At 37.8% G+C, this 12,375-nt stretch overlaps 1 protein-coding gene across 1 annotated transcript in view; it reads left to right on the forward strand.

Moving 5' to 3' along the window:
- Window positions 1-9,552, forward strand: part of LOC311437052 (uncharacterized protein) — a 57,562-nt gene extending 48,010 nt beyond the window's left edge. Inside the window, exon 3 of the transcript XR_014693230.1 lies at window positions 7,221-9,552. The gene's annotated coding sequence lies outside the window, so the exon portion shown is untranslated. The remainder of the gene's footprint in view (window positions 1-7,220) is intronic.
- The last annotated feature ends 2,823 nt before the right edge of the window (window positions 9,553-12,375 follow it).

The following is a 12,375-nucleotide window of genomic DNA, read 5'->3' on the forward strand; positions in this document are numbered from 1 at the left end:
AAAAAAAGAAAGCAAGCAGGTAGTATGATAATGATGTACTTAGAAGGAGGAAAAAGAGTGCGAAAGGAATTTTCTGGGAAATGCAGAAGAATTAAATATATTAACAGCATTTTATCTCTTTCAAACAGTTATAGACATTAGTAACTTTCTGAATACAAGTGCATGTAGAAACACCAAGTAATTATCTGTAGGGGTCTCCTGACTGTGCAAAGAATTTCATTTTAGTTATAAGGCTGGAGGATTCTTTCTTGTTTTAATGCATTGTAGTGCTGTTTTTAGCTTCTTTGTACTGGCTCCTTTCTGTTTTAAATAGAACAAAATATAATGAATACCACATGGGTACTCCCTAGAGACTAAAGCAAAGGCGCCCCACGTTAATGTTACAAGGCTCTGTCACCAGGACTGAAGGATTGTGTCATGTAGCTGGAAATCATAGTGGTCAGATTCTCCATGGGCTGCTGACAGAAAGGAAAATGTAACATATGCTGCATTTCACAAGTATTTATATTTTCAATTCTGCATCAGCGCTTGTTGCCTATTATTTGCTTGTAGTTCACTGTTAAGGTTTGGGGAACATTTTTCTCAATTTACAGCTCTATTAAACTGATAAATCAATCGCTTGTGTGAGGGGAGGCGGTCTGTTGGCATTTGCTTTGCCAACACACTTCTACCCACAATAGGTTTCATAGATCCTCAATGATATAGTAAGAGGGAGGAAGCTCTCCCTGTAACTTAATTTTTAAAACAGAAAACCTTCTTTCTGGTGCTCTGAGCAAATTTAATGAGAATATTTCTGAACAGCTGTCATCTGTTAATCTAATATTAAACTTGCTTTGTTTTTTACACTGCTGTTTAACAAGATAGCCGCATTATAGTTTGAGTAAAACATTTTAAAATAAAAGTCCATGATAGGCTTTATAAATTGTAATTTAAATGGTAATTTAAAAACTGGAGAAATCAAATGTTCTTGGGAGCTACCCAGGATATTTTTCCCAGACTGGGTAAATTGCCTTACCACCACTGTACTTTGAGGATTTTCATGTCTGTTCCTTAGCTGTATGCTTACCTCTGGAACAGAAGTGCCATTGCTCTTAGAAATATCTTGAGTTTTTTGTCTGATGCGATGCTTAAGTTGCTCTACTATACAACCATTGATTTAAGCAGTGGCAGTTAACTTTTTCTTTTTTTTTTTTTTTTTTAAACATAGGCAGAGAGATAATCTGAATGAAGGTGTTAGAGTTGACCATACTGTGCAGACTTACAAGCTCTGCTTATGAGCTGCACAAGAACAGTGCCAGAGTATGAAGCAGAGCAGAGGGGTGGCTCTGGGAAAGCAAAGTTCTTGTTGGATCTTGCTTTCTAACAGGTACAGAAAAGGAAAGGTCCCTTGATGTTAACTTAAACTAACGAACACAGCCAAACTTCTTCTGTTCACACAAGTAATTTTGCACAGCCAAGTAGAAATAATCATTTGTACATTTCTGTTTTCTGTTCTAAAGCTAGTAGTCTTTTCCCTACACAATACAAAGAACTTCAGTGGTGTTAAATTTTGTTGTTCTGATCTAGTAGTTTTGTCAAAATTAGTTTACTATTACATATTGCCATGTAGAATAATGAATTTGCACAGGCTTTATGAAAGTTTTTTTTTTTTTTCTTCATGGGTGTAACTGATGGGAGACCTGGCTGAGCATCTTGGAAAGAGAATGCAAAAACAAAATGTAGAGAAATGTAGTCAGACAGCAGGATTTCACACACAAATAATGTCAGGACGAATCCTTTTGTGCTTACATAAGATTAAAAAAAAATAGTGAGAACTTTTGTATAACTTCTGCAATAGCACTTTGAAAGGGAACAATTGAGTGTAAAGTGCTTATTTGTTTTCCTGTGATTGCAGAGAGAGACTCAGTGGTCCTTTCCTTGCATTTGACAGAATTCAGTTCTCTAATATTCGGCTGTGCCATTGCTTCCAGTGTTCTGCTAGACAAATCTGCACCATCAAGTGCCATTTTCATTAGTGCATCCAGGATGTTGCAGAGAGCAAGCAGGAATCTCTCTTGATCTTGTGGTAGACTGAGTTGTGCCAGTATTGTCGGTTATGAAACACTTAAGACTGCTAGGAAAAAATGAGCTTAGTGTCTGCAGTTTTGTTATCCAGGCAGCCATTGAAAACATTGGGATTGAGTCTGTTGTGTAATATTAAAGTAGAATATGGAGGAAAAAAAGTTGGTTCAAAATGTATTTTGTATATACACTGATGAATGATGCAAAGATGGAAGTGAAGAAAAATACCTCAAAAGGGAAAATTCAGGTCTGGGTGTAATAAAGTTTTGTTTCATACCCCTAGACTTATTCACAAGTCTCACTTGACTTCTGTATCCGAATCAGTCTTCCAGTCCTTATTTAGAGAAAATCTTTGAGGGATGGCAGTAAGATTCTCTGCACTTTTGAAAGCCAGGAGCATAAACAAAATTGTATTTAATTTTCAATGCCAGATATGAACAATTTGTACTCTGTGGTAATATTCTAAGGTATTCTGAATTCTGAGTGTCTCATTTCATACATCAAAATACATCTTTAGAAAGTGTTGTTTTTAAATCCTCTTCTGTTCTGCCTCCTCACTTGGCTGCTCTGTAACTGTCTGTCCTAAACTGGCTCTTTTCACAACTTGCAGTGAATTATATAATCATTCCTTTTCACTGAAGATCAAACAAGAAACCCTCATCTGATTATTTTAAAAAGTCTGCCTGGTTCTAATGTGCCTTTGTAACTGCATCACCAGTGAAATTGTCAGAAGACCTAATTAGAGAGTCATTATACTTGGTACATTGTGTATGAAGACCTATATGGGCTGCATCTTTTGCCATCTAATCTGCTATTAAAATATTTCAATTTTTTGTCATGGCTAAAGATACCATTTCTGCAGGTTGGAACTCGGAAAGTGAGGTCTTGTTATTGGGCAATGTTATTTACTCTGAAACATTTAGGTAGTGGTGACCTATCACTTTAATGTAGCTTATTTCTGGGCTCTTGCTGAAAGGAGAGAATTTGGCCTTCACCACTTCATACTGTTGCTTTCTTTGTGCTGGCATTAGCTTATCTGTAAATACAGCAGCTCTGCAGAGTAAGCTGCAATCTCAGAAAATTGAGGTGCTTCCCTTTCATGTGGCTCACTTCCCACCCATATGAATACTAGAGCTTACAGAGATGAGTTGATGGGATCTTGCTGCTGGAGAATTCAGTGTAGCATGAGAAACTTGATATTCTGCTGGACAAAGAAAGGTGTGAGGAAAAAATATGTGAAAATGGCCAGTATATTGAATTATCAATGTTTCTTAGTAACAGAAAGTTTCAGGACAAACAGCATGCAAACTTTGAGGGGTATATGAGAGTGCTAAAGATTTAATTCTGAGTCAGAGATGCTTATTGTGGATAAAATGAATTTTACATAAGGACTGAAAACTTTGCTGAAACTTCCAACTCAGGAAACTCCTCAAGAGAGTAGTTGCATTATTTGAAATCAATGTGCATATATCATAGAAAATCCTTCCTACCTAATCCCTTAAACAATTCAGGCACTTTCTTGTAAAACTTTTTCTAATTATCCTTGGCCCATAAAAGCAAACTGTGGCACTAAGACAAAGACTTGCTTTCAAAGTCGTAAATATCGTAGTTCTTATTGTCATGGAATCAGTGGCGTATTCTTATAAGGAGTAATGTGCTTGTCACACCAGACTGTACAATCTGTGTTTTGTTCACCCTTTCCCCAGTCATCTTCTTAGCTGATGGCATTGCCTAGTCCAGGTGTGATGCAGGCTTTTTGACATTCCTCTGACATGAGGACAATGAGACAATTAACTTGCATTGTCTTTCATAACTTGTTAGGCAGCTCTGGATTCTTTTGCTTCTTTTCACTGATCTGATCTGACTGCTATGGAAATCATTTTTATGTTGCAGCAGATATTCCAAACCACAAATTGAGCAAATCTAGAGCATGAATTTTCTCATTCCTAGTGTTTATCTAGCCCCTGACACTTAACATGCTGCTGTGACTGAGCAGCTCTGGGAGTTGATGGGACATGTTCAAACTGTGTACTTTCTGTTGAGTTAAGGTTTTTTACCATATACCTATATACCTTTCACATTGTAAATCACATGTGCCATGTATATGGTCTGATGAACAACTCCAAGTCAAACTAAAGGGGAAAACTGAAGAAGGGCAAAATAACTTGCCTATTCTAGTAATAAGAACAGCATTTTTTCTTAAGAGATGCAGAGATAGGATTTTCTGTTTTGAAGTTGAACTGCTGTTGCCTACAAGTTGTTACTGTTTGTGGTACGCCTTTGTGTAGATGCTCTATCTTTAATAGTCATTCCTCTGTCTGCTGTAAGTGCCTGCAATTTCAGAAAGCTAGCGTCCAAATGAGAACACAGCTGTGCAGCAGATAAAATATATTTGCTCTTCTCTTAAGGAACTTTCTGGGATGCTCACTTTTATATTACCTGTACCTTCCACACATGTGCTGAGGGTAAAGAACCAGTGAATGTGTTTTTTGTCTGGTATTTACCTGAACTTTGTAAACAGGAGCTGTTTGTTTAACACCCTGTTTTTCTGCAGCTTCTGTATGCTTCCACACATACTTTTCTCCCTCTCAGAATCATCTGGAACAACTTGGCATGAGTGAGCTTTCATGGGACTGATTACAATCCCTTCTCCCTATTGGAGTATGATGGAAATAAATGATAGTTGTATGGGAAGAACTTGCATTGAACTGTTGATATTGTTACTGTCTGTTGATAAATAGAATACTTTAGTTGCCTGCTAATAATGTGTCAGCTGCCTGTTAGTAATCTTTTACAATATTTGAACATTTTAGAAATTCTGGGCTGTGGTAGCAGTCTAATCTGTAATAGTCTGGGAGTTTAAGATGGTCAGTTGTTACTCATGAATGAAAATTAATATAACATCCAGTTATAAGTTGTTTGGTTTAGGTATTGGGATAAGAGATATACACACATTAGGAACTGGGGAATGTTTTCAGAAGAAGAGGAACAGGAAGGAAGGTTTGAAATCTTGATTCAAAAGAGGCCAGGCTGCTGGCCTTGAAAACTTGAAAAGTGCTAAAAATGGGAAGGATACTGACAAAAGTGGAGGAGCATCAAGGTCAGGTGGCTGTGACTCACAAAACAGCCATGGCTAATGGTCAGTACATTGCTGAAAAGGCTTGTAAGAAAACAGCTTTACAGCAATAAGTGGGGAAAACAAATTAGACTCCTTTTGATGTCATTTGACAGTGTGTCCAATATACTTAGCAACAGAGGAAGGGCAAAACTTAGTGCACTCTGCCAGTGCTAGAAGCCTGAGAAATGAGAGGGGAGAGCTGGAATGCTTGGTTTCAGCTGACAAACCTGACAGCTGGTCAGCTGAAGGACCTTGCAGAAAGAGGTAAATAGTGGATGAGGCTATCAATGTTACTACACAAGTCTGCTGAATGAGATATGCAACTGGCAGCAGGACATTGTTTATGGAGACTGAAGTGAAATGTAACAGAATAAAGTTATTGTTGGAAAAGAGAAGACAATATGAAAATCCTGTGGGTGGAAATATCACACTAATAATAGAAAGGTAGCATTAGCATTGTGTTACTGTACCCGCCCCCAATCAGGATGTAGATACAGGATAGTGATCAGTGATGTTAAGTAAGACACCTGCAAATTTAGGACAGGTAGTGATAGTGGGATGTTGCAGTTACACAGAATTAATGCTTTATCTATGACAGTACATAAGAGTAAGGAGGTAGTAAATAACAGATACCCAGAACAACTAGTTTACAATTTCAGAAGAAAAGATACTGTTCTTGCTCTGGTCCTGATTAGTGCACAGGGCCAGCTCAAGAACTATGTGGGCGAGCTGATCTGTATTATCAATTACAAGGCAATTAGGTTTAATACTGCAGCAGGAGAGTCTAAACAAAATAAATCCAGAATACAAGTGTTCGATTTAAAGGAAGGGAACTGCATACCAATGAGGCAACAGGTCAAAAGGAAGAAAAAGCATTAGAGGAGGAGCTAAAAGGCAAGAAGTCTAGAGGCAGCCTAGATAATTCTCAGATGTACTGTATTAGAAGTCAAGACAAAATCTGCATTGAAATTTGGAAAAAATAAAAAATAGAAAAAAAAAATTAAAAGGTGGTCTGATTAAAAACCTTATGGCTCAATATAAAATCAAGGTAATTGTCATGTAAAAAGTAATGGCATTTATAAAGGAAAGTTTGTCCTCCAGAAAATAACAGGAAATCCATAAACCATGCCAGATCAAATGTAACCAGGAAATCAAGAAGGTTAAGAAAGAATTTGAAGAGCACCTTGTAAAGAATGTTTGAATCTGTAATTAGGTTATTTAAATATAACAAAAGCAAGAAGATTGCCAAAGTCAGTCCTACCTACAAAAATGTCTCTAGAAAGGATGCTGGGAATGGTAGACCATGAACCTGGATTCCATCCCTCAAAAGATGGTAAACTTGAAAATAAAGGTTGAAATTACTGAGCACATAGATAAGCTGTTAGTGTAAAGATCTCCCCTAGAACTGGAGAAACATATGAGAAATAAGAAAATGCTGGGTTTCCCAGTTACTCTTTCAGTTATCAGAAGTAGTTCAAGGTGACTGCAGTTTCTATACCAGTTATTTGCACCTGCTCTGCAGTCTCACCCACAGTGACTTTTGTCTGTCTTGCTTTCTCTAGTCTATAACAAGAGAAAAATTGTGGTTTTGGGAGTCATTAGGGAAGTAAATTATGATTGTGTTTCTCGCTGGAATCAGGTCAGGTAAGGGAGCAAATGGCCAGCTGTCTGAAATGATGTAGAGTGTGCAAGCTTGGTTTGTGAGGAGGGACAGGATGGCTCATAAACCAGATGGCAAAGCAATTTTGGAAAAGGTCTCCCATACATAGGAGGTGGCAAGGTGGATGGATGGATGGATGGATGGAAGGATGGAGACAGAGTCCATAAGTATATGAAACGTCTGTAGCATATGCAGGAGCAAGAAGTATGTGTAACATATGAAGGAAATCAGTTCCTTAGATGGGCATTTTCATGTCTGTTCCTCCTACATGGAACTGACTGCCTGACCTCCTAGGCTGTTACTTGCTTACTCCATGCCTTTTGCTTTCCCATTTGGTCTAATTCTACATCTGTGTCTATCGTTATTGCATGCGTAAATGAGCCATGGATGAAGAGCAAGAGGAGTGGTGAACATAAAGCAGAGACTGAAGCTGGCTTCAAACGTATGGATGATAAGGACCCTTCTGTTCTTGGATCTTGCCTGTTTTGGACTTATTTGCAAGCTTACACAACACTGAGCACTGTCTCGAGAGAATATATTTACCTTTGTAACTGCAGAGGCTGCTTTGGTAGCTAAATAAACAATGAAGTCAAAAGGTCTAAATAGAGCTCAGGATCTTAGTAAAGTCAATAAATATAAAGGAGGCATATTTGTAAAGTATTTGGACAAATAAAACAAATACGTGTTGTGATTATTATGGAATCGTGAAAGCTAGCATCTCTGGGGTTTTAAAATGTGCTCTTCAAATATGGCATTTATTACCCAGGGGAGGGTTAAACAGTGAATTCATTTGTGACTAATACCATAGACCCATTAAGGAAACATATATGTTTCTGAATTGTATGAATGATCATCCTTATCTAAACTGATTATTGATCATTAACGATCTAGAAACCCTTAGGGCATGGCAGACGAGTGAGAAAAATCCAATAAGCTCTCCAGCACTGCAGAATACCAAGAAGCTAAAAATCTAATATAAGAAGCCTGTGAAACACCGTGTGAATTAGTAAATGATCTGGGTGCTACAGGCTGACCTTGAGTTCACTCAGCATATGCAGAGATCTACTGAATACAGCCTTTCTTTTGCAGTTCCTATTTTAATTTATAATATATTGTCTGAAAACAGTTGTGATACTAATTGAATAACACATACAAAAATACTAATCATGATTTAGGACCTTACAAATACATTAAACACGAATGCGACATTCCCTACACTACATTTTTTTTTTTTTTTAAAACAAACTCAAACATTTTTAATAACTGGGTATGTTCACTCATGAAATACAGACATTGCTAGTAAAGATATGACTCTCATAGTTTCCATGCCTGATTGAGTTAAAATCCTGGTGTGTGGCCCCTACAATTTGACACTGAATGGAATGAGAAAAAGCTAATCTGAGTCTTCTGTCACATGTCCAAAAAGATCATAATTTACTTTTGGCTGTCAGATACATGTGTCTGTTTATTAGGAGGCAAGGAAGGAATGTTTGAAGGAACTACATTAATAAGAGAACATCTTAGATTTACCAGTAAAAAAAAAAAATATATATATATATATATATCTGAATTTATACTATACGTCATTATATCAAGAGTGATTGCTGATCAAGGGTATCTGGGACTTCATTCAGACAGGATCATATCCACTGTCCAGTGTCTATCCAACTCTTTCGGTGTTCTAAACTAAGAAAAGTCTCTCTACTTCTACAGCTTTCTTGAAGAATCTTACCCCTTCTAGTAGAAATGCCATTTGGGTTAAACCATTTATTTAATTAAAGCATATTGATTTTGATGTAAATTCTACTACTCCTTAAATAATGCTTTTGTCTAAAATGTTTTGTTTTGTAGATGTCAGTGGTATCAAAATTATGTGTCATCAAAGAGTTTAAATGCATAACATTTTCTGTAGATCTCATCCTCCTTGTAATAACCAGGCTTGAAACCAAGAGCCCATCAGCCCTCTCATTATCAATGCAGCACCATGAAGGAATCTTGGCCATGTTGGCACTGTAAGCAGGACAGCATGTCAGCTCTGATTAGCTGTTCTGGGTGTCCAGTGTTTCAGCAGGGTTGCGGTGCTGTTCTAGCCTGTCTTTGGTTAGTTTATCCTCTTATGTGGGCTATGTTTATGGTCAAGTTGCTGGAATGGTGGAGTTAACTCCTGTTATGATTGACTGCATGGTACAGATATGGCCTATCTCTGCTACAAAAATAATTTGTATGTAAGAGGAGAAGGAGGACGATTCATATCCAGTGAAGTCCAATACTTCTCCCTTAAAGCAGTACTGGAATAGTGTGTGCTGAGTACAGTACTGGCTTTTGTCCAATGAACAAATAAGATCAAAATCAAATACTGGACAGCATCTCAGTAAGAGAGCAATCTGTCTTAACTCTGAATAAGGAATGGATCACATAAAAGAAATAGTGTATGTACTTGTAATAAAGGTGTATATTATAATATGCACAGTCTTGATCCTGGTATTTCCTCATTAATTATCAGCTACAGTTTCCATAGCCTTGTAAATTATTTTTGAGTAACATATAAACATGTATTAAAAAATGTGTAGTTCAGTAATACTGTATTATTTCTGCTTCATAACATTTTGCTAATTTTCTTCATTTTGGAATGGTGATTTGTATTTTTTTAAACTTATCTACATATATGTATAAATACATATACTATACAGAATAGTAAATGAAATAAAGCTTCCTGAAAACCTTTCAGATACAAATGCGTGCTTTGTGTTACTTACTATTTTGTCCAGCATAAACAATCCTTTCAGGATGAGATGCCCCAAATAAACTTGCCACATACCTTATAGAAAACATGCTAGAAAGAAGACCTGACCCTGTGAATACAAATCAACTGTGTTTTAATAATCTAACCTTCTTTTAATTTGAGTAGAATAAAGCAGTTTAAAAATGTGCCAGGAATAGAACAAAGCAGGAAAAATAAACCACCACCACCACCACCAACAAAAAAAAGACAGGCACAAGAAGCCACAAATAAGGCTTGATGCCAAGGTGGATGTGATAGAGTTCTTCACTGGAGAAAGGAAATGGGTTCTGCATGGTAACTGGGGACTTTGAAGGAGTGAACAATGGTCCTCATCAGGAAACACTCAAGAACTTGGTCTTCCCTGCATGGTCTTCCCTTCATAGTTGTAGTAGCAGTTAAATAAATTTGGTATACCTTGTATTTTCAATAATTGTGTAATGCAGTAAGTGACACCTTACTCATTTTGTGCTTTTGGGGCTCTGATAAGCCATGTCAGTTGTGAGAAACCCTGTGCTTGCCATCTCTAAGAATGAGTTGGTGACTGGACCAAAAATGTTCCCTCCCTTGAGTGTTCTGGCAGGTGAGTATCCCTTCCTTCAGCTTTCCAGACTTGTGGGAGGTCATGCTAACTAGCTGGCATGCAACACAAGTCTAAAGAGGCCTTTTGTTTAATTTGGGGTAGTACTGAAACTTTCTTTTTGATTAATGCAGATGACTAATCCACATACACTTGTGTATTTTAATGAGTCTTACATAGAGATATCTACTTAGTGATTTTATTATTATTATTATTATTATTACCTGTCAAATGAATTAAAATAGTATTTTGCTATCTTTGTTGTTGCTGGAATCAGATTCTATGTGTTCCTTAGAACATTTTTTTCCTGCTTACTCCCAAAAATATGATAGATGTGCGGCATTTGGAGAAATCTTTCTGCAAGTATCTCTCACTGTAGCATTATGCATTATTCTGTTCTTAAAAATTTAAGATAAATAACAGACTGGGTATTACAATGAACCTTTGGGATTTAAGGATGTAAGTTGAGGTTGGTGTAGTACTATGGGAAAAGATGTGTTTTAAGTGGAATTATCAGGCTAGAGGAAGTTTGCCACTAGAGATCTTCAAGGAATTTTCTTAGGGTCAAATGTATGTGATATTCTTTTAACCTTTGTGCAATATTGAAGAGTTTGGTAATGAAACCTGCTGTTGGTATACAGCTGGGAAACATTGTTACTGTGCAAGAGAATTATGGTATAATAAAGAGGAAATGAATAACCTTGAGGATAGGCAGAAGATAAGAGGTGAAATTGAGTAGCTGGAAGAACAAGTTCATGCACTTCAGAGACTGAAAGAGCCTTCCCCTTTGAGACAGTAGCTTTCACCTAACTGAGTCAAGGTTAGGATTTAGCAAGTTTCAGGTATTGTTCATATGAAAAATTGCTTGTGGCTTGAACATCATGACACCTTAACCAAATCAAAGCTTTTGTACATTTTACAAATTACATATTTTCCTGTTTGTCTTACTTGCATGGCCCTTTGGAAATATGATGGAGGTCGCAACACCCAATCTGCACTCATTAGCACAAGCTTGTTTCACCTGCTTAGCACAAGAATAAAAGACAGGCTCTATTCACTTGCCAGTCCAAATTGGAGACAAAAGTGGAGTCTCAGGAGAGCATATTAGGAAGTCAAATTAAGAATATTCTGTTGCAAGTTTTCTATAGTTTCCAGTTGACATAGTTTCACTATATACAAAGTAACTTAATACTAATTGCAGTATAAACTGCACTTGGAGTCGTACAAACAAATCATCCAAGTACTAAGCTGTGTGGTCATTTCCACTTTCTTTCTGGCAAAAAGAATTATCCAAGTTTTTGGTTGGTTGATGGGTAAGTGCCTTTCTCAGTGTTATACAGGCCATCTCTGACAAATCTATTCCTCAGCAGATAGGTATCTTGAAGGAGGGCTCGAGGGTTTGAAACTGTTAGTTTTTTTTTTTTTTTTTTCTAGCCACGTTTAGTCTAGTACAAGGTTTGGCTGCCTCAACAAATGTTCCTTCCTATTCTCCAGACATGAGAAAAGGCAGTTTCACAGCTGCCTTTTACTGCTAAAAGGGCCTAGTTCCCACTCTTCCTCCATATGCTGTTTCTATTATTCATAGAATCATAGAATATCCTGAGTTGGAAGGGACCCTTAAGGATCATCAAGTCCAACTCTTGACACCGCACAGGTCTACCCAAAAGTTCAGACCATGTGACTAAGTGCACAGTCCAATCTCTTCTTAAATTCAGACAGGCTCGGTGCAGTGACCACTTCCCTGGGGAGCCTGTTCCAGTGTGCAACCACCCTCTCTGTGAAGAACCCCCTCCTGACGTCAAGCCTAAATTTCCCCTGCCTCAGATTAACCCCGTTCCCGCGGGTCCTGTCACTAGTGTTAATGGAGAAAAGGTCTCCTGCCTCTCGACACCCCCTTATGAGGAAGTTGTAGACTGTGATGAGGTCTCCCCTCAGCCTCCTCTTCTCCAGGCTGAACAGGCCCAGTGACCTCAGCCGTTCTTCGTACGTCTTCCCCTCAAGGCCTTTCACCATCTTCGTAGCCCTCCTCTGGACACTTTCCAACAGTTTCATGTCCTTTTTATACTGTGGTGCCCAGAACTGCACACAGTACTCGAGGTGAGGCCGCACCAGCGCAGAGTAGAGCGGGACAATCACCTCCCTTGACCTACTAGCGATGCCGTGCTTGATGCACCCCA

The sequence above is a fragment of the Aythya ferina genome (assembly GCF_964211825.1).
Source record: "Aythya ferina genome assembly, chromosome: 5".
NCBI classification, from domain to species: domain Eukaryota; kingdom Metazoa; phylum Chordata; class Aves; order Anseriformes; family Anatidae; genus Aythya; species Aythya ferina.